Source organism: Serinus canaria, chromosome 4 (genome assembly GCF_022539315.1).
Source record: "Serinus canaria isolate serCan28SL12 chromosome 4, serCan2020, whole genome shotgun sequence".
Taxonomy (NCBI): domain Eukaryota; kingdom Metazoa; phylum Chordata; class Aves; order Passeriformes; family Fringillidae; genus Serinus; species Serinus canaria.
The window spans coordinates 56,279,523-56,298,496 of record NC_066317.1 but is presented as its reverse complement, the minus strand read 5'-3'; the positions used below and the strand labels follow the sequence as shown (position 1 = coordinate 56,298,496).

Genomic DNA, 18,974 nt, shown 5'->3' with positions numbered 1-18,974 from the left:
TTCCTGCAAAGCAACTAATATTCAGAATTATGACCATGTTCTCTTCCTCTCCCTTTGCTGGCACATATATCACAGCAAACAGGGTATATACAATCTATACTGGGCAATTCCTCTAGATTGACACCAGTTCTTCTCTATACTACATAAAACACTCATATGTTCAAGATTGCATTAATAATAATAATAATCAGGAACTTGCAGAAACACTATTAAAACCTGTAACTTGAGATGCCACAGAGCATCTAATTGTATTCAACCTACCTAAAAATAACTCAGATGTAAAAAGCTCCCAGCAATTCTCCTTTTCTTGATATCTAAAATAAACTTAGCTGGGAGCTTATTAGTAGTTAAATATGCTAGACAAACAGCATTAAAGAGGGAAAATCTACCCCTGAAATCTGTAATACTGAGAACTTCAAAAATGACATACACAGGAGTGATACAAATAAAGAGAATTGAAGAGAAGGTTATGCTAATCTTCATTGCAGCATGTGGGCATCTCATTTCCTCAGACACAGCGTGGCATCACTGCAGTCAATGAGTTACAGAAACTGTCAGTACAACTCTCTCCAAGTTCAAGTAAACAGTGAATGAAAAGAAGCTGTGTGAAACTTTGAAATGCCTTTGAATACAGTAATTATCAAATAAGTTACCAATTTCATTACTACACACCCTGTGAAGTACTTAAGTTAAAATAAATTAAAGATTTTCATTATTATGTGTGGTTTGCAAATGTCCATTTGGAAGAGACTCAAGCTTTTGCATTTTATTCTGTGGCTGACACTAATATTCTAGATGTACATGCCACTAAGCACAACTCCTGGTTCTTAACACTACCTGTGGAGAACACCATCACTCAAACATGCAGTGGCATTATCATCTCAGATATATCCTATCCTCTTACTAAAAGTATTTTCCAAAACCAACCTCTGCTTTAAGTTTAACAAGGGAAAAGGAGACAGAGCTAGATGCTTTAGTTCAGCAACTTCCATGATACACCAACTGTGAATAACAGAGCTCATAAGCAGCATGATGTGCAGCTCTTTGTTCCAATGGGACTGGCCTCCTGTTTACCACCCCAATCCATGCAAATACAGCACTGCAGTGCAGTGATGCAGCCATGATTAACCCCGTGAACTGAAATTCAATCAGCCAGGGGCTAGACTGCTAAAGCTCAATAGGGGTGCCTGCTGGCAGTGAACCAGGATGGGCTGGGATGGTGGTAGATGCAGTTGTCCAAGGAAGCCCACACAAAGGTTCTGAGTACATTTGCTACATTTTTTCAATCACACATTTGAAAATCCAAGTCCATAATCCCTGTCCACCATGCCAACAACCACCAGAAGTGAAATTAAAACAGGCACAAAACAGAGTTACAGGCAGACTGAAACTCCCAAGTATGGAAAGGAAAAAAAAAAAAACAAAACCACGAAAAACCAACCAAACCCACACCACCATGCTCCCATTCAAGAGACCCACAGGCAAGCCAAGTTAGATACTGGCAGGTTAAAGAGGTATAGCTTTCTGTTACAAAATCTGCTTAGGCCTACCAGCAATTACAACCTGTTGCCATAGGAGGATTGAGAAGCTGATAAACATCAGGGACTGCAGAATAGAGCTTGGCAGCACTGAAAAAAACTAAACAAATAGCATCTTCCACACAAAGCAGCCTTGGTACCCATCTGACTTGCCTGCTATATGTTCAAATCAAGTAAGTAAAAAATTGGATTGAATTAAGAAAAACTGAAAATTCAGAATCCAGTTTGCTTTGAACAGCTTCTTACTAATTTTAAAATTAATAAACTAAAAAAGCAACATCAAAAAATTCTTCTGTTTTACAAGTCACAACCATTTGCAAGCAGAAGCACACCTGTAAAAATTCCAGGTGAGATACCTTCCCCCAGGTATAAGCAGGTCTGATTTTCAGCTGACTGCTTAAATATTTAAAGTACAATTTCACTAACCAAATAATTTATTTAACTTGATTCTAAGTGGAGCATTTACCCCAGTATTCATAGATCATTCTTTGTTAAATTATCTTCCAGCATCACATAGAAAATTGTAAAACACGGTAAGTCCAGCCCATAAGCAGGCAGTTTTTGGGAAGTGTGAACTGATAAGCACTGTGTACGTGTCCCGATTGCAAGGTACTGCAACACGCACGTTTCTCATTAGCAGCTGAGACCAAACCTTTCCTTCACGTTCTTTCCAATTACTTACACAGTAGAGACCTCTTCCTCTAACAGGCTGCCTCGTCCTTATCTGCAAACTGCAGAGGAGCGCGGGTACCGCAGCTCTGCCTCTGCTGGAATACCGACCGAGGTGGTAGTTTCTTTACCGGCTCCTCTACATCTGTGTGCAGAAGACACAGCCTATGTTTACTACCACACTGCCCCTTCTCTCCAGCTCTCGGGTGAGGTCCCCGGCTCACTGCAGGGCTCACCTCTGCTGAGGAGACGCTTGGCCAGCCGGGGTGGGCAGGCTCGATCTGCCCAGGTGCACAGCGAGCAGCCGGCGGCAGCACCGCCTCAGGGAACTCCTCCGAGGCGGGCGGCATCCGCCGCAACGCTGCCGTGCCGAGCCCGCAGGAGCGCACGGGCCCTCTCCCCGCTCACATCCACCGCAGAACCAAGGCTGGGGGTCACCTCCCTACCCCCCCAACCCCCCGCCCCTAACGAGGCGATTTCGAGGACAGCACAGCGCCGTCCGCCTCCCCGAAGCGGCTCAGACAACCCCCACAGCCCGCCTCGCCCCGGGCAGGTGCCCCCGCGGCCGCCCTTTTCGTCCTCCTCCTCCTTCCGCGGAGCAGCTTCCCCTCTCCCAGGAGAGCTCTGTGGCTCTCCCCGCCCAGCTCCCGCCACTCTCGTCACAGCTGTCCCCGACTTCTCCCCAGCCGCCGCAGCCACACAAGACCCGGGAGCGAATGGGCACCCCATGCCCGCCGCCCCGCTCTGCTCGGCGAGCGGACCCGCCCTGGCTCCCCGCGGACCGGCGGCATCCCCCCGCCGTGCCGCAGCCCCCTCCTCGCGGCCAAACCCGTATCTCCCGCCATCCCGCTCCCCAGCCCCCCCTCAGCACTGACCTGCCCGCCGGCTGCTCCTCTGCCCCCACCTCACCCCGCGCTCTAAGAGCGCCTGCATCCTGCCGCTCCCACAGGTCGCTCTCCCAGCCTCTGCTGAGCCCCCTGGGATCCCTACCCGCCGGCAGCCCCATTCCCTCGGGAACCCGCCTCGCTCGACGGCCACCCGCCCCCGCCTCACTCGGCTCACGGAGCTTCCCCGTCCGCCGCCTCTCTCCCGCGAGGGAAGGAACCGCGCTCTCCCGGCCACGACCTCCCGCCCGCAGTGGGAGAAAGCGGAGGAGCCTCATCCCCGCCTGCTGCCCCGCACGGCCCCGCCGGAGCTGCCCGGGACCCCTCTGCACGTACGCCCCCGCCCGCAGCACTCACCGGTCGAAAGGGGACAGCGAGCCGGAGACGGCGGGGCACGGCCAGCGCAGCACAGCCCAGCCCGCTCCGCCTCAGAGCGCCGCGGCAGCCGTGGTGGCGGTGCCGCCCGCGCATGGATTATGGAGGGCGGGCTCTGCCCCGGGCCGGGGCTGCAAGACCACCCCGACAGGCCGGGATGGTGAGGGGAGGAAGAGGAGGAGCGTGAGGGGTTTAACCCCGGCGGGATGTGCTGGGCGAGCGGAGGAGTAGATGTGGATAGGCTGTGTGCTGCTGTCGCGGATCCGAGCGGGTCAGGCTGAGTCCGCAGCCTGCGAGTGCGCAGCGGTCGGTGACCTGTTGCAGCCCGGGCAGGCTCCCGGCCCGCAAGGTGCTCCGCCACGCCGGGACCCGTGGCCGGCTCCGCCTCGCCGCATCCCGCCTCGCCGCTCCGGGCATGGCCGTGCCATCTCCCCTTGGCCATTGCCTCTAGGGTTGGTTCGAGATCAGGCGGGTTTGCTTTTGAAATAAAAATAAATCTTGTTTTGCTCCTCTCGAGAGGTGTCCTTATTTCCCGATGGGTTTAGCATTTCCTTTAGGGCTGTTATCTATGTTCCTAAGTGTTCTCTCTTCCCAAAGGCCAGTGATTTACTGGTAAAATGAGAAGTGTTTTTCTTACAGGTTGCAATACAGTAGCATACGCTTTCAAAGGCTGTGCTTTCCTTCTGCCTTGTGCAGATCTGTTTGTGCTTTTAATTTTGATTTGCAACTTTGGTGTATTAATGTGGTTCCTCTATTGCAACAGTAAAATATGAACATGATTATTGCCTCTGTTACTACACTCTCTGTTATTCATCATCACAAATGCATTGCAAGACAAAGCAAGAATTTTTACTGGACATCCAAGGTTATGCTGGTTCCTTAGAAATCAGTAAAAAAAACTGATGGAGAAGGCAGTTAGTCTCCTTTTTGCAGGCAGAAACAAATCAAGGCTACAGCTATGGCACCACTCTGCATTGCTAATTGAAGCCTGGCCAAACATCGAACAGTTTTCCCACAGGCAGTATTCGGTGTTGCTGAAATCTACCTGCATTTCAGCTCAGGGCATTTGCCAGCAATGCACATCAAAGAACAAGTTGCTACACTGGCTGCACACAGAACAGTTATCCTGAACAGAGCTAATCTTAGCTTGTTCAGTGAGAGGATATGTAAAGGCACAGCCCAAAATGGAGTGGTACAGAGCTCAGAGAAAGGCTCTTTTCCAAGTTCTTTTTGTAGTTGTCATAGGCACCCTAAGCCAGGTATCAAAGAGGAACAAGAAGAGTCTTGGGGAAAACAGAGCACCTTGACCGATGGACGAATGTGTTAAATTAGTGAGTCTGACAAAGAGAATTACAGTGCCTGTCTTAAGCTTTGCATGAACCTTGCTCTAAATAGAAGAAAATATTCCTTCCAGGTAAAGGGCTGTGAGTGCCCAACACTGTTAATGAGACAATATGGTGAGTTTGATTCCCTTGCTTCCATTCAGAGTTAAACCAGAAAGGCCAAGTCCTACTGACCTCACTGACTCACTGACTGATTTAAAAATCCAGAGTGAAGGCATATGGCTATAGTGATAGATATCTGCAAGGATGGAATAGTCTGTAGGAGCTCAAAGAGAATGTGGGAATGCAGAGGAGAAGAGCGTGGAATGAAGCTGTAAAAAATCTTCACTTGCTGGAACCAAAGATATTTAGATTTTTCTCTTGGGTTACTAATTTATACAAGTGATGTGATACAAATTATAAAAGTGATTTCTACCATTTATGGTAGACTACCACAGTACTTCTGGATGAGAAATGTCTGTGTGCATAAACAAGGACATGAAACTGAGGTAACAGGAAAAAGATACTGGCTTTCAGACAAAAATTGAACCTGAATCAAACCAACGCTACTAATGGAGGCATTTCTTCAGCAGACTAAGCCAACACCTATTTTATGATTAGTATTATCTATGTATGACAGATCTCCTGTTTATTTTCATGGATGTTGCTATCAATATAAGAAAGCTTTCCAGTCATTTCTGAGTTTCTCTGTACAATTGGGATCTAGCCTGAAATAAATTACTTGCCTAAGGTGCCTGGAAGTGATTGAGTTAAGGTTATTTATATCATATTGGGTACTGAAAATGTATTGTCTGGGTAGCACCTAGTTAGGATGTCAGAGCTTGTCACTGTGAGATGGTAAATGGAAGCATGACCTCTTCAGCTGCCTCCCGTTACATTGCTGGCAACCCCAAGCATGTGTCTGACCTGAAACTGCTCTGAGCAGCTGGTGACCTTTCCTTGATGTTTCTTCTCTGCTAACTGCATGTCAGGTAGAGGCAGACAGCTGTAAAGTGGGAAATACTGCACCAGTTTGCGGCCCTTTCCCTCTCGTGTCCCTGCCATCCAAATTCCAGCTGTGCCTGGGCTAGCTGAGCTGCAGGCTCCTGTGGGCACAGCGAAGGGTGTGCTGGTCTGTGCACTGCCTGCATGTGGAACACAGTCACATTCAGGAGGCACAATGTGTGAAAATAGGATGGAGTCTTGGCAAGCTCAGAGACATCAAGAAAACTTGTCTTTGAGGGAATGCATCATCTTCTATCTGTGGTCCTTTGTGCCTTTTTAGCGTGATTGGGTTAAATTTAATCAGAATTCCTTCTAGCTTTGTTCTTTGTGGCCAAAACTTTTAAATTATGTCAGCACTTAAAGCTGTGGTCAGGTTCCCGAGGCAGCTGAACCCTAATTGCTCACAAAAATGAGGAAGCAGTCTTTCAAACCACAGCACAGTAGGTGATAAGGCCTCTGAAAACCTGCTGTATAAGCATCCAAAACAGTAACAGCTGGAAGAACAAAACCTGACCCATACTCTGTGGTGAGCATTTGAAAATCTGGCTATGTATCAATCATCTCTGTTATCTCAGAGGAAAATCCTCAGATAACAAGAAGATACATGAGATTTAGAGCTTAACTATAATGGTTGTATCATGTAATTGATTTTTAAGTACAGCTTGTGATTAAAGGTCTATTAGATAAATAGCCTTTTTCATTAGTTGGAGTCCAGCTAGGTATAGTATTCTCTGAAGAGACTTAAATCCTTAAATCATAACTTTCCACCTCCCAAAAAAGAAAAAGGACAAATTACAAGGTATAAGGACCTCTTATACTGTGTTGAGTCTTCATCTGGATGTTTGTTTAGGGAGAGAAGGGTGCATGGAAGTGTGGGAGAGGAGCAACATGCTTTCTCTGCACCAGGGCTGTGGAGAAAAGTGATTTATGTACACCCTTTGCCAAGAACTTGTCAGAGTGACAGCATGCAGCATTCTGCCAGCATCCCAAAATTGAACCAGCTCTACCCTTTAGGCCAATGCCTGCCCACTTTGCTCTGCTTTCTGTGGGTTACAACCCCTGAGTCCTTCCCTGTCCTCTACCACTGTGCACCCTGCCTAGCTCTGCCCTTCCTCTTCCCACTCAATACCACGCTTCCCTTCTGGCCTGGCTTAGCCCTTTGGATTCTGCCAGCCCTCCCAATTAGCAAATGCTGCCCAGCAGCACTCACCAGCTACCTGCATGGCCCATGGCCTCCTTCTGCTCAGCTCCCACATTCACCCTTTCTCCCGTCTCCGACATCCACAGCTGCAGCCTTCCTCATCCTTAATTCTTCTGTGGGATGCAAGGCTTAAAGGATTACGGGCTGTATGAGTTCACAACCCGAACTCCAAGCTGTGAACTCTTCCAGGCTGCAGCCAGCCTCACCCAGGCTCTGCAGGCTCTGTGAGAGAAGAGGAATGGAGTTAGAGCAAGCAGGAGGAACAGCTTGCTGTATTAGACACAAAGCATGAAAATTTTGAAAGAATTATTGGAATCCATAAAAATGGTGGGAAACACTACAATTGCTGTGTGCTATACTGTGCCATGTATTTGCCTAATTTCTTACTCTCAAGGAAAAATAAAAAACTGAAATGGACAATGTTACTCACATTAATTCTCAAGCTTTGAAAACATTGTGATGTTTCATTGTAGACCTTTGATTCATGCCAGTTTAGGGTATGATTTCAGTAAGGATTGCCTTCATTTAAATGGAAGATTTATATCACTTTAGGATGCCTTCAGAGAGTTGATGTTTTGTCAGCTACATGTCTTGCCATTATGCTCTGTTGTGCCCCTTTCTTGTGACTGTGATAAATCTGCACATCAAGGAACTTAAAAATTATATTTGTTTTTCATCTGAGGAAACAAACCAGTAGTAGTTGCTGTAACAGATTTCACAGCTAAACAAAGATACAAAATGACAGGGATTACATGATGCATGTACTTGGAGCTTGTATCTTCTTTCATGAGATCCCTTACCCCCCCATACAGACTCACTCTGTTTTTCCATCATTGCTATGTTTTATTTCTGCTTGCAAGCTTTGTCTCTTGGCATCCTGATAAACTACAGAGTCAGGAATGTTTGAAACAAAAGTGGGAAAGGCACATGTCTTTTTGACACTAGAACAAAATTAGTAACCCAAAAGAAAACTAAAATGTCTTTGGCTCCAGCAAGTCAATCTTTTCTGCAGCTTCATTCCATGTTCTTCTCCTCTGCATTTTCACATTCTTTTCAAGTTCCTGACTCAGTTCTGATGCTGTTTGGTAACAGGTTGGGGTGAAATGGCCAACTACAACTCCAGGTTTTGGTTCCGGCTCCAGCACCTCACACTTCTCAAGTGTCAAAAAGCTCCTGGTCAGCATCTCCAGCGTTCTTTCTGTGGGAGCTGGATGTAATGAGCTGTCTGATAGAGGACAACATGGCCATATCAGCAAGGGCATTTCAGTTCGTTAGAAAGCAACTTATGGCTTTGGATGAATGCTTTCAGATGAAGTCCTGAAAACCTCCTGCACATGTGTAATTTCACCTGATAGAGAAAGAGATTTTAAATGAGGATGCTCTTGTTTACCAAATTTGAACACACAAATTTGGTGCCTTCCCCTTCAGAAGTCAGGGTACTGCCATGGGACATAGGATTGTCTGTTCTCAATACTGGTACTTCCTTGCTTGTGACCAGTTAAGCACTGATACAAGTACAGTTTTTTCTTGTGATGAACTGATATTTTGTGGGGGGATATACAGGCTTCAGCTGGGCTGGGTCCCACAGGCACAGTCACAAAGCTCAGTCCTGGCTAACAAACTCATTTGTGCAGATGATGTAAGTGGCCAGCAGCTGTATGTGGGACAGCATGAGCCTAGCCAGTGGCCTCACCTCAGGCTACTGTCATGGACACCTGGAGATTAGAACTGATAGATTCTTCTCTCTCATGGCTTACTTATTTTGGGATTTTTTTAATGAATGCATTTATAAATTTCTTCTAAAACCCAGGATCTGAGATGGACTGCTTGGGCAGAGGCCAGAGAGGCTGTAATACATATGAATATGTAATACATATGAATCCAATAAAAGTATCTGTATATCAGTAAGAACAGAACAGTACAAAAAATTTAATCAGCTAAACCGAGTACATACGTGAATGGTATCACAGAAGCAAAGTCATTGATCTGGATAGTCACTTTTCAGGAAAAAGAAGATTGGTTTTCATCTCTATTTGTGACTCCCTGACAAGCAGAAGCCCCCTCAGCACAGGGTGACTATCCCATGCTTTCCATAAAATGTAATCCTACCTCAGGAGCTTAGCTGCTGCAGTGACCTTCTTTTGTCTGCTTGCTCTGTAGTAAATGCTGTCTGACGTGAGTAAAGAAGATTGGAAGAAGGTTATTTTTAATGTCAGTATTAAATCATCTGTAGCACAACAAAACACAAGAAAGGAAGGCATCCATTTATTGTTTTCAGAGAGAATGACACCACCACCTACAACATGTTGTAGGGAGCTCATAAACAACACACGTCATAGGATTAACCTGACAGGGCCCCTTTGCTCCAGTTTCTATTATTAACTTTACACCTACTGCAAGTCTCCTCAGATGAACTATATGAGGTATAACGATTTATCTAATACAGGCTATACCTCAGCTGTAAATTTATTACCATGATAGTAAAGGCCTGGGTTTTAAAAGCCCTTCACAGAACTGTGCTGAGCACCTGATCCCTAAGGTTCTTCCAGTGCGAGTAGAGAGCAATTTTTATCATTGTCCAGGTTTTATGGTCTAGGTGATGAACTTTTCCCTCCCTCTCCTCGTGTTCAGCTCCACACTTAAAAATTCCCCCAACATTTCTGTCCCCATCCCAAGCTCCCAATTTCCACAGAACAGTTGGAATAACAGCCCACTACCCACAAGCTGTTATCACAGAAAAGAGAGTGCAACCTCTCCCCTCTACCACCTCACAGCTCCATCTCCCTCCTTGGTCTTTTCAAGTTTGATACAAAACCATTCATTATGGCTGAGAAAAAGACTGCTGCCCTGATGATAACATGACCCAAGCAAAATGACATTTTTTCTGATAAATAAATTAACTTTTTTTCCTAGGAAGGTATTTTCAGAATTTTGTGAAGATCGGCTCTTTCTTTCCCTAATGTTCTCATTAATTTATTTCCTGTATTTTATCTTCCTGTTGCTAAGCTATAAGAGACCAAGAAATTGTGAAGTATTTCTGCTGTTGAAGCATGTAAGCATTGAAAAAGAAAACCTGACCTTTAGCCCTGTTTCTTTACCTTTTTGCATGTCAGAACATCAAATGATTTTCATTTTGTAAGTATTTCATGGCAACGCTAAACCTTTGAGAACAGAGAACATGTATGTTGGAGAACACCTGAGGTTTGTTCCTTTAATCTGTAATCTTAAAATGTGGCCTGAGTTGAGGTAGCACACAGCTGTATTTGTGCAGGCAGCAGAGCAAGAATCAGCCTCACAGAGCCACAGAGTGCCTCTTGGTTCTGCTCTGCTGCAGGTTGCAGCTCCCACCCTGCTTGAGTTCACAGTGGGGCTGGTGAGAGCAGCAGGGGTGCATCTGCACTGTTATCTTGTTTGATTTGTGCTCAGGTGTCTGCTCTCTGGCTCCATCAGCCCACATGAGTCTCCAGACTGGCACAGTTCAAGGAATAGTGAAGTCTGGGGGTACAGGTCGTTCACCTGAGTACGCCCTGCAGTCTGCTCCCTTTGGCCTGGGAATAGAGGCCCACAAATACACAGAAAACAGACATTGCACACATAATCCATAACCTGAGCAAAACAGAGACTGACTTTCATCGAGTTTGCTCATCACCTGCTCTCATAAAAGGGACTGCAGCAAGTCCTGCACTCTTTGGTCTGTGCTGCATCTTGTGAAGAAAGGAATGGTCAGGTGCTGTTTCATTAGCTCCTTGATTTATATTTTTTTTCCTTTAAGCCGGACAGGACTGTCCTGGTTACCTTGCATGTGGTTCATATGTACAACATACACAAATCCATGAAGATTTATACTAGTTTCAATACTAAGCTGGCAGGTATGGCAGACTCCTGGGAAGGTACCTGGGTGTCAGATGAGAGTAGACTTTGGTGTACTGTGAAATGTCTGAACAGACATCTTCTCTCATCATTAAAGACTAAAATTTTAGCCTTCACCTCAGTAGTCTAATTTAATTTTCCTGTTTCTTTTTCACTCTTTTGAAAAGCCTCACAATAGTGATGACCAGTCTAGAGGGTCCACAGTACCAAGCAATACCAAAGAATTAGGTGTGGTACCACTCAGTGGTGATAGTAAGTCTTCAAGTCTGACCTCTACATCTTGGCCGAACACTGTTTGGTGCCATTTGACCTTTATGAGATTATTTTAGTCTTGTCCTTTGACAAACTGAAGATATTATGATAGTGTAGCACCGTTCTTGAATCTTGCCAGGTACAATTTCTATGTTTTTCTCTTTTTTTTCTTAATAATGTATTAGGGAAAAACATGTTAAATAATGAAACAAGTTTTTAAAAAGAGGGTCTGTTCTTGGGACAGTCAGTGGTCCAAAGTGGACATGACAGGTAAAAGATTAGGATTTTGGTGCCAATTTCAAGCAGAAAGCAGTAGTATTCCCTTCAGCCTATGAAGCCTGCAACTCCTCCACAGCTGCTAAGGTAGAAAAGGCCTTTTGACAAATCTGGAAGCCATTATTTATTATTCTAATGCTTTATCTATAAATCTGAGCCTCACTGATATTGGGGCAGTCCTTCTGCTCTTTAATTCCCTGTGCATTGAATTACAGATACTTGGGTTTAATAGCTTAGAGCTTAGATTCCAAACTCCTGCTCCCATTTCTCTTGCTACATGGACACTTCATTAAATTCCTCTGCATTTCATTCTCACCATTTGATGAGGCAACCACAGAAAGGCCTTACAAGGGAATTAGAGGCATAGTCCAAATAGTGGTAATTTTCACCATGTTTTGGTTGAGCTTTCTCTGTTTCTGCTGCACCTTCCTCATCCTAGCATTCACCTCTGTACAGGCTTGAATGTTTGCTTTTTCAGATTTGTAGCTGTTACCCCCTGCTATTTGTAGTATGGAAATAAATAAATTCCCAATTTGTGCTGTACTTGTAGAAGCAGTCATCCTATAAAAAGTAATCTACAATTCACTGCAGTAAAATGTATTAGTTTATATATTCTGTATGAGCTGAGAGTTGGTACAGTAAAGGCATGTAATTAAAAAGTGCACATGAGATGTATTTTGAGCTTTCCTTAGCAGCTGTTTCATATTATGAAACATGCACAGTGCAGTGGTTTTGTAATTGGATTTAAGTAGTTTGCAGAATATCTCAATACACAGAGCAAAACCCAGCAAAATGGTATAAAAAAGTGTGCATAGTAATTCTGCCCAAGAGTTGCCAAAGAGCAGAGAGATCACATCAAAAATATTTCCTGCCTATGTGAATCTATGAAAATTCCAAAAAATACTAGGAAGCATTCCCTTGGATGGGAATGAATACAGTTACACTGAACTCAACAAGAAGAGATAAATGTGTGTTCAGCTGTTGGCCAAATTTGAATTCTGGTATACACCAAATGTTATTAGTTTGTACTTAATGGCACAGAATACCACATACACTTAAAAAATTCTTCCAGTTGAATTTTCAGCCTAAGTTAGTTAATATTATAGCCATTTTCATATTTATTTCCTGTAAGTACCTTGTATTTTGATTTTTTCTGAGAACTTCAATATCTTTTTTTAACATTGAGGTTCTTCTGTGATGAAGGAGGGGAGATAGTATTTCATAACTGGAAGCCTAAATCACAGAATCCTAGAATACCAGATTGGAAGGAACCTCAAGGATCATCTGGCCTAAAGTTCTTGGCAGAGACACTTAAAGATTTAAAATATATTATTTTCTCTCTTTCTTTAAGAGGGAAAAAAAAAATCAAAGATATTTTTGCTGCTGAAGCAGGATTTGCAATACTACCAGGGACTGCTGTTCTATTTGTGAGCTAAGATTATTCTCAGTGAAATGGCTCAGCTCCCTGAGGTCCTCAAAATTCCTCTTATGCCTTTGCCAGATTCACAATAGTCTCGCATTTGTTATTTCACTAAAAAGAAAAAAAAAGAGAAGGGAAAATTATGAGTTTGGCTGAAATAAAAAGGAGAAATGTGCATGGCTGAAAAGCTTCAAAAGCAACTCCACAGAGCACCTGTGTGCTGAAGAGCACTGAGGATCATTTACTGCTTAACCAGGAGCTGTCCCTCCCAGGCTGTGGAACAACAGACATGGGGATGGACAATGAGAATGTGAAGCCCCTCACTAGGAATGTCTGTCCCACTCATTCTCACCTCGAGGAAACAATTCACTTTACTGACTGGCAAAATGGTTAAAATAAAACTTGTCTTTTTCCACAGCTTTTTGCCAACATATATTTCAGCAGTGCTTCTGGAGCCCTGTTTGAAGAGCAGTGTATGGTAGAGTACAGTGTCTTGGGAAATCAGACAGATAAATGCTGTGTTTAGAAATGAATTTTCTGTTAAATGAGACCATAATTGGTTAAATTGCTGGCTAGTTAAGGAATTCTTGCTCTTCTTGAAAGATAAACAGACTTTTATTGCAAACAATTCTTGTCTTTCTAAATCAGTTCCAGGAAACCCTATAATGTCAGTCACTATTAGCATTTAGAATAGCATTAAGAGCTTTATACAAGCTCATATTAATCTGTCTAGGTTAACCTTTGTATCCAGGCTGCCTCAGTTGCTGTATTTCAAATCTGCAAAATGTCAGTTCTTTTTGGTGGGCAGGAAGAGGTTTAGCACAGATTTAGCAGTACTTTGATCATAGTATGAAGTCATTTTGAACTTATTTGTGACCAAAATAATTTTTCTGGAGCACTTTTATTCAGCCTTATTAACTGAGTTGTTTAATTAGTTATAGCAAACTTGTAGCCTCTCTCTTTTGCTCCAGAAGCTGCTATGAAGACCAGATGACTATTAAGACAGACAGTAGTGTCCAGAATATCACATTTCATTGGGTCAGTGGATCTCAGAAGAGGAGAAATACCACATGTGTAGAGAACCAGAGTGGGAAGGGTCCCCAATTCCCCCACCCAGGTGCAGATTCTTCCCAGAACATCCTGAGGCACTTGTCCAACTTGCACTCTAGCAGCTCCATTGAAGGCAGTGCCTCACACCATGTCCCTCAGGCAGTCTGGTCCAACACTTAATTATGCTCATAATAAGAAAATTTACCTAATATTTAACCTAAATATTCTTTGCTGAAAATTAGGTTAAGTTCTTCTCATCCTTCCCTCAGTGGACATGGGGAATAATTGATTGTCCTTTTGTAACAGTGTTTGGAATACTGAAACATGCTGTGGAACATGTTAGTATGTCCTTTCTCTGGTCTTCTGGTTTCTGGATCAAAGCCCAGTTCTTCAAAGCTATCCTAAGAGTCATGTTGTCATTTCTGTCTTGTGACCTCTCTCCAATTTGCATGTGTCCTTTAAAACATGTAGCTCCCCTGTGTAAACATGCTAGTCCAGCTGAGAGCTCCTTTCCTGAGGAAAGCAACCTAACAACATCCCACATCATAAAGAGCCTCTTCTTCGTGCACTGATGAATCTGCCTTCTTGGTAGGCACTTACTCAGTGTGTGGTTGGTTCCTGCAATATACAGAATCTCTTATGCAGTACTGCTGGTCAGTAAAATACAGGCATGTATTTTCAGGGTTGGGGGTTTTTTGGATGTGTGTTTGAATTTATTTTTTTCCTCCTTTTCACTTTGCCTTATTTGATTTCATATATTTGATTTAGAACTTTCCCAGCTTCGAAGGACTAATTTGAATAATTCTGTCTCCACAATGCTTGCTGAAGTCTCTCAAATTGGCATCAGTTGCATATTTTATAAGGACACCCTCCACTCCTTTATCTGTATCATCAAGGAAAGTTTTGGAAGGTACAGAATTGGGCCCCCAAAAACTCTACTTGAAACACCTTCAGATATTGTCACTGAACATTAATACTAAATGTCCTATTTTGTACAGTGAAAAGAATAATGCACCATCAGTGTTCTTGGCTGCACATGGAGCAGGGTTAAATATGGTTTTGTGGGAAAACTCCTAGCACAAAACTAGAAGTCAGAGAGGTTTGATTTTGTTGGTTCCACAACTCTTAATACATATGGCAGAAAGTTATTGTAGTCTCTTTTCACTGATTTTCTTGTCTGTAAAAGGGAAGCAAAGATGCTTGTGAAGTGCATGGCTCCTCCAAGGGAGATGCTATTGCAGTGCAGGATGTCCTGGCTGTGCTCTGGCCCTGTCATCCCTCATGCAGCTGAAACAAACTGTGCTGAGCCCAAGGAACCTGTCGGACATCCAGTGCTGGTGTCAGAGGCCAGGTCTGTACCATGCCCTGGTCTGCCCAGGACCCTTTGCTTCCATTTCTCCTTCTAGCACCCCGCAGTGGAATGCACGTTTGTGCTTGGCAGGCACTGGTGCTGTGTGAAACGTGGCTGGAAGCAAATTCTAATTGCAATTCCTTGCATGCACCTGGCACAAACTTCAGCACTGCTGAAACGTACCAGTCACCACTGAAATAGGGGGTGGGATGAGATTGTCTTCACGGTTGTTGCTATGATTGTGTAATTCATATTAAAATAGTTCTCTTCTTCCCATTCTGCTTTTAAGCTTCCTGATAGTGATGCAAACCAGGTTTTTAATGCTTATTTGCAGAAAAAGGTTGTGATAATACAACAGCTTGAAGCCAGGGTGAGATTTGGAATCATGGGGGTAAACAAAACTTGTTCTGAATGAAAATGTGCTGAAAGGCTTGCTTGGTGCCCCACAGAGCAGTAGGGAACTGTGCGAGGAGCTGAGCACAGATCCAGCCCTGCAGCCCCACAGAGGGACAGGGAACTGTGCGAGGAGCTGAGCACGGCTCCAGCCCTGCAGCCCCACAGAGGGGACAGGGAACTGTGCGAGGAGCTGAGCACGGCTCCAGCCCTGCAGCCCCACAGAGGGACAGGGAACTGTGCGAGGAGCTGAGCACGGCTCCAGCCCTGCAGCCCCACACAGGGGCAGGGAACTGTGCGAGGAGCTGAGCACGGCTCCAGCCCTGCAGCCCCACAGAGGGGCAGGGAACTGTGCGAGGAGCTGAGCACGGCTCCAGCCCTGCAGCCCCGCACAGGGACAGGGAACTGTGCGAGGATTGCTGAGCACGGCTCCAGCCCTGCAGCCCCACAGAGGGACAGGGAACTGTGCGAGGAGCTGAGCACGGCTCCAGCCCTGCAGCCCCACACAGGGACTGCACTGCTGGGCCAGGGACCCGGGGCTCAGCCCAAAGGCGCTTCTGGGCTCTGCTCCCACCCCTGTAGCCCAGCCTGTCAGACCCTGCCTGCCTTCTCCCTGCTCTGTGGCACTGGGCTGACTGTGATCCTGAGCCTTTGAGGGACAAAGAAGAAATGTAGATGATCGTGGAGGAATGATAAAAAAAAAATGTTGATGTTTATGACTGGCTGCCTGCTTGCTATTTAAACATGCAGGGAGACATTTGATAAATATTTAAGTAGCACCAATTTATCTAGTGCTGTACATGTTTAACAAGATGAATACTAAAGAGGATAAATAGATTAAGATTTCCAAAATGATTATGCCAAATGTGTCTTTTTACTTTGGGTCTCTGTGTAACAAGGATGTTTGCACCAGTGTAACTGTCTCAATATATTAATAAACCATGTGCTTTGAAACCCCAACAAGCACATCCTCCTCCAAGGTAGCAATGCTGAACTAAGCAGTATTTTGTGCCACTGCAATACCCCCATGGTGAATTAACAAAACATCTTCAGGTCAGACCAGGCTGGGGATTCTGTGCCTCTGCTCTGGCTGACCTTGAACATCTTTATTCTCACCTTGAAATGCTTTGCTTTGAAATGAAGATAGTTTTAATGTTTAATATTTCCCCTGCACACATGCACACTTGTCTCAGCAAACTCACATGTAAATACATGTGTATATACATGAACTGTCTGACCTCTGTGGATTTTTCTCTCAGTCACATGTGGTGAGGAGTAAGTTTGAGTGTGGAAGATTAGCTTGAGTACTTTGTATGACACATAAAGCCTCTGTGAATCTCTCTTGATTAGTTCTCCTATCCTGACCCTAATACAGAGGTAAAAATATTTAATGGCCTGTACTAAATTAAGTAACACAAGACTGTGACTCAAGTATGCATGACTAAATCTAGTTTAGTGATTCTTGCGCTGGAAGTGTGTCATCAAGCTACCCCCAGAAGAGAATGGCTTAGGTAAATACACGAGGGGATCAGCTTGCAAAGGAAGAATCACATCTGAATACTTGTTTATATTAGTCAGAACCATTCAGATCCCTCTGGCAGTGCTGGCCTTTTGCTTCAGATAGTAGGAAAGCCATTGGAAATGAAATTACAGCGCCTCAATACTCAATTGAGAATTGTTCCCTTTTGTTGTGTTTTGACTGAGAAAAAGGCTGCCTTCAGCATGGCAACTGTGCAGCTATCATGGCCACTGACATGGGGCAGAAGATTCCAAATATATTTTAGCCCCTTTTTCATGCTTTTATTTGCTTCCCCCACCACACGAGAGAAGCTCAGCTGAGATCAGAGTGTCATGTTAGAACTCAGACTCATCCTCCACAGGGCTTCAGTGTTACATGGGTCAGTGTTGCAAGACTGGAGCAAGTTTTCTTGACAGAACAGAAAGAGCTGAATTTCTGTTTTCTTGCAGTGAGCACCTCCTGATACAGCTCCCACTGAAGAATGGGGCAGAGCTGCCTCTGCCCCCCACCAGAGCAGCCCTGCCCCACACAGCCAACCCCCCAAGCCCCTCACTACCAGCAGCAATTCCTCTTCTTGTAGGCAAAGGATGCTATGGCTGCTTCATGTGGGGGCTTTTGCTGACCCTGTCAGGCTTCTGCCTTCAGCAGCTGCTTCTTTTGCCCATGTATTAAACTTCTTAAAGGAAGGGGAGAATTTCCACATGGTCTGGTGGAATCTCTTTTGAGCAGAACTGGAGCTATTAAATCCTTAAAAACACTTTAGAAAATACATCACCATGTATGAGAAATATAGGCTATGTGTCCATATATAAACAAGGATTTCATATTAAATGCATTTATCCTCATTCTGTCACCCATGGAAAGTTATTTCCACCATTAAAATTATGCATGACACCTTGTTTATCCATTCTGACCGCACTGGACGGGAGTTGGTTTTCCATATTCAGAGACAAACATACATCACCTTCAAGCACAAGTATCACAAATATTTAAGATGTTTCCTGAAAGATTTTATTCCTTTATTGATTTTTTTAGACAGCATGTCAGACAGGGGCAAAGCTCTGGGTTCTGTACTGTGGGAAGATCTTCCTTTGGTCTTATCAACAAACAGAGAGGCTGTTGGGGCTCCCCAAGCAAGGAAGGGGCACTTCACAGAGGGGCAATAAAAAGCCTAATGGGAAGCTACCAAAGCCACAGCATTATTTTATTTTGGATCAGATTGCCAGGACAGCAGGAGTCCTGGTGCCTCAGAGGCCAGGGGCTGAAATAAAGACCAAAACACTGCTGCCAACTGGAGAAAGACCCAGGCCTCCAACTTAGTCCCCTCCAGTTAATTTGTAGAAACCAAAGAGAAGGTAAAGGGGTTTTCTTGTCCTCAGTAATTGGAAAAAATATGTAGAGGATTTATTTCCTCCAGATTTTAAAAGATCTGGTTACTTTTACTTACCAAAACAAGAGGGTCTGAATGAGGACTCCCCAGCATGTGGCCCCTCTTGGAGACAACACAATATTTCATGCACCTGCTGGGCAGAGTTACCTGGGGGTCCCAGCACTGCCAACACCAAGGCAATTACCAGAGCAGAGAGGCAGTAGATAAAATATCAGCATATAGAAAACATTAGTTTCTTACTGGCTTCTGTATTTACAATTGTTTTGCTCCAAATACAAACACTGTGGTCTGTTGCAAAGAGCCACTTAGGGATGTGGAAGCAGAGGAAGAGCTCAGGGTAAATTTGTGCTGCTTTTGAGTGAAGTTTCAATAGCATATAAACACTGGCAGTGCTCAGCCTCTTGCTGTGAAATGTCTTTTTTCCCTGGTCCTGGGGTGAATTGCAGTATGAGATACAGC

At 44.4% G+C, this 18,974-nt stretch overlaps 2 protein-coding genes across 6 annotated transcripts in view; one reads left to right on the top strand and one right to left on the bottom strand.

The window, feature by feature from the left end:
* The window catches only part of PROM1 (prominin 1), a 61,516-nt gene extending 57,969 nt beyond the window's left edge, over positions 1–3,547 (bottom strand). For 4 of the 5 annotated variants that reach the window (XM_050973477.1, XM_009099632.4, XM_050973479.1 and 1 more), the window contains exon 1: positions 3,449–3,547. The gene's annotated coding sequence lies outside the window, so the exon portion shown is untranslated. Of the gene's footprint in view, positions 1–2,220; positions 2,353–3,448 lie in introns of all 5 variants that reach the window. The other variant, XM_050973478.1, reaches the window with a different exon arrangement.
* LOC103824290 (complement C1q tumor necrosis factor-related protein 7) overlaps positions 1–18,974 on the top strand; it is a 395,389-nt gene that overhangs the window by 306,580 nt on the left and 69,835 nt on the right. The window lies entirely within an intron of this gene.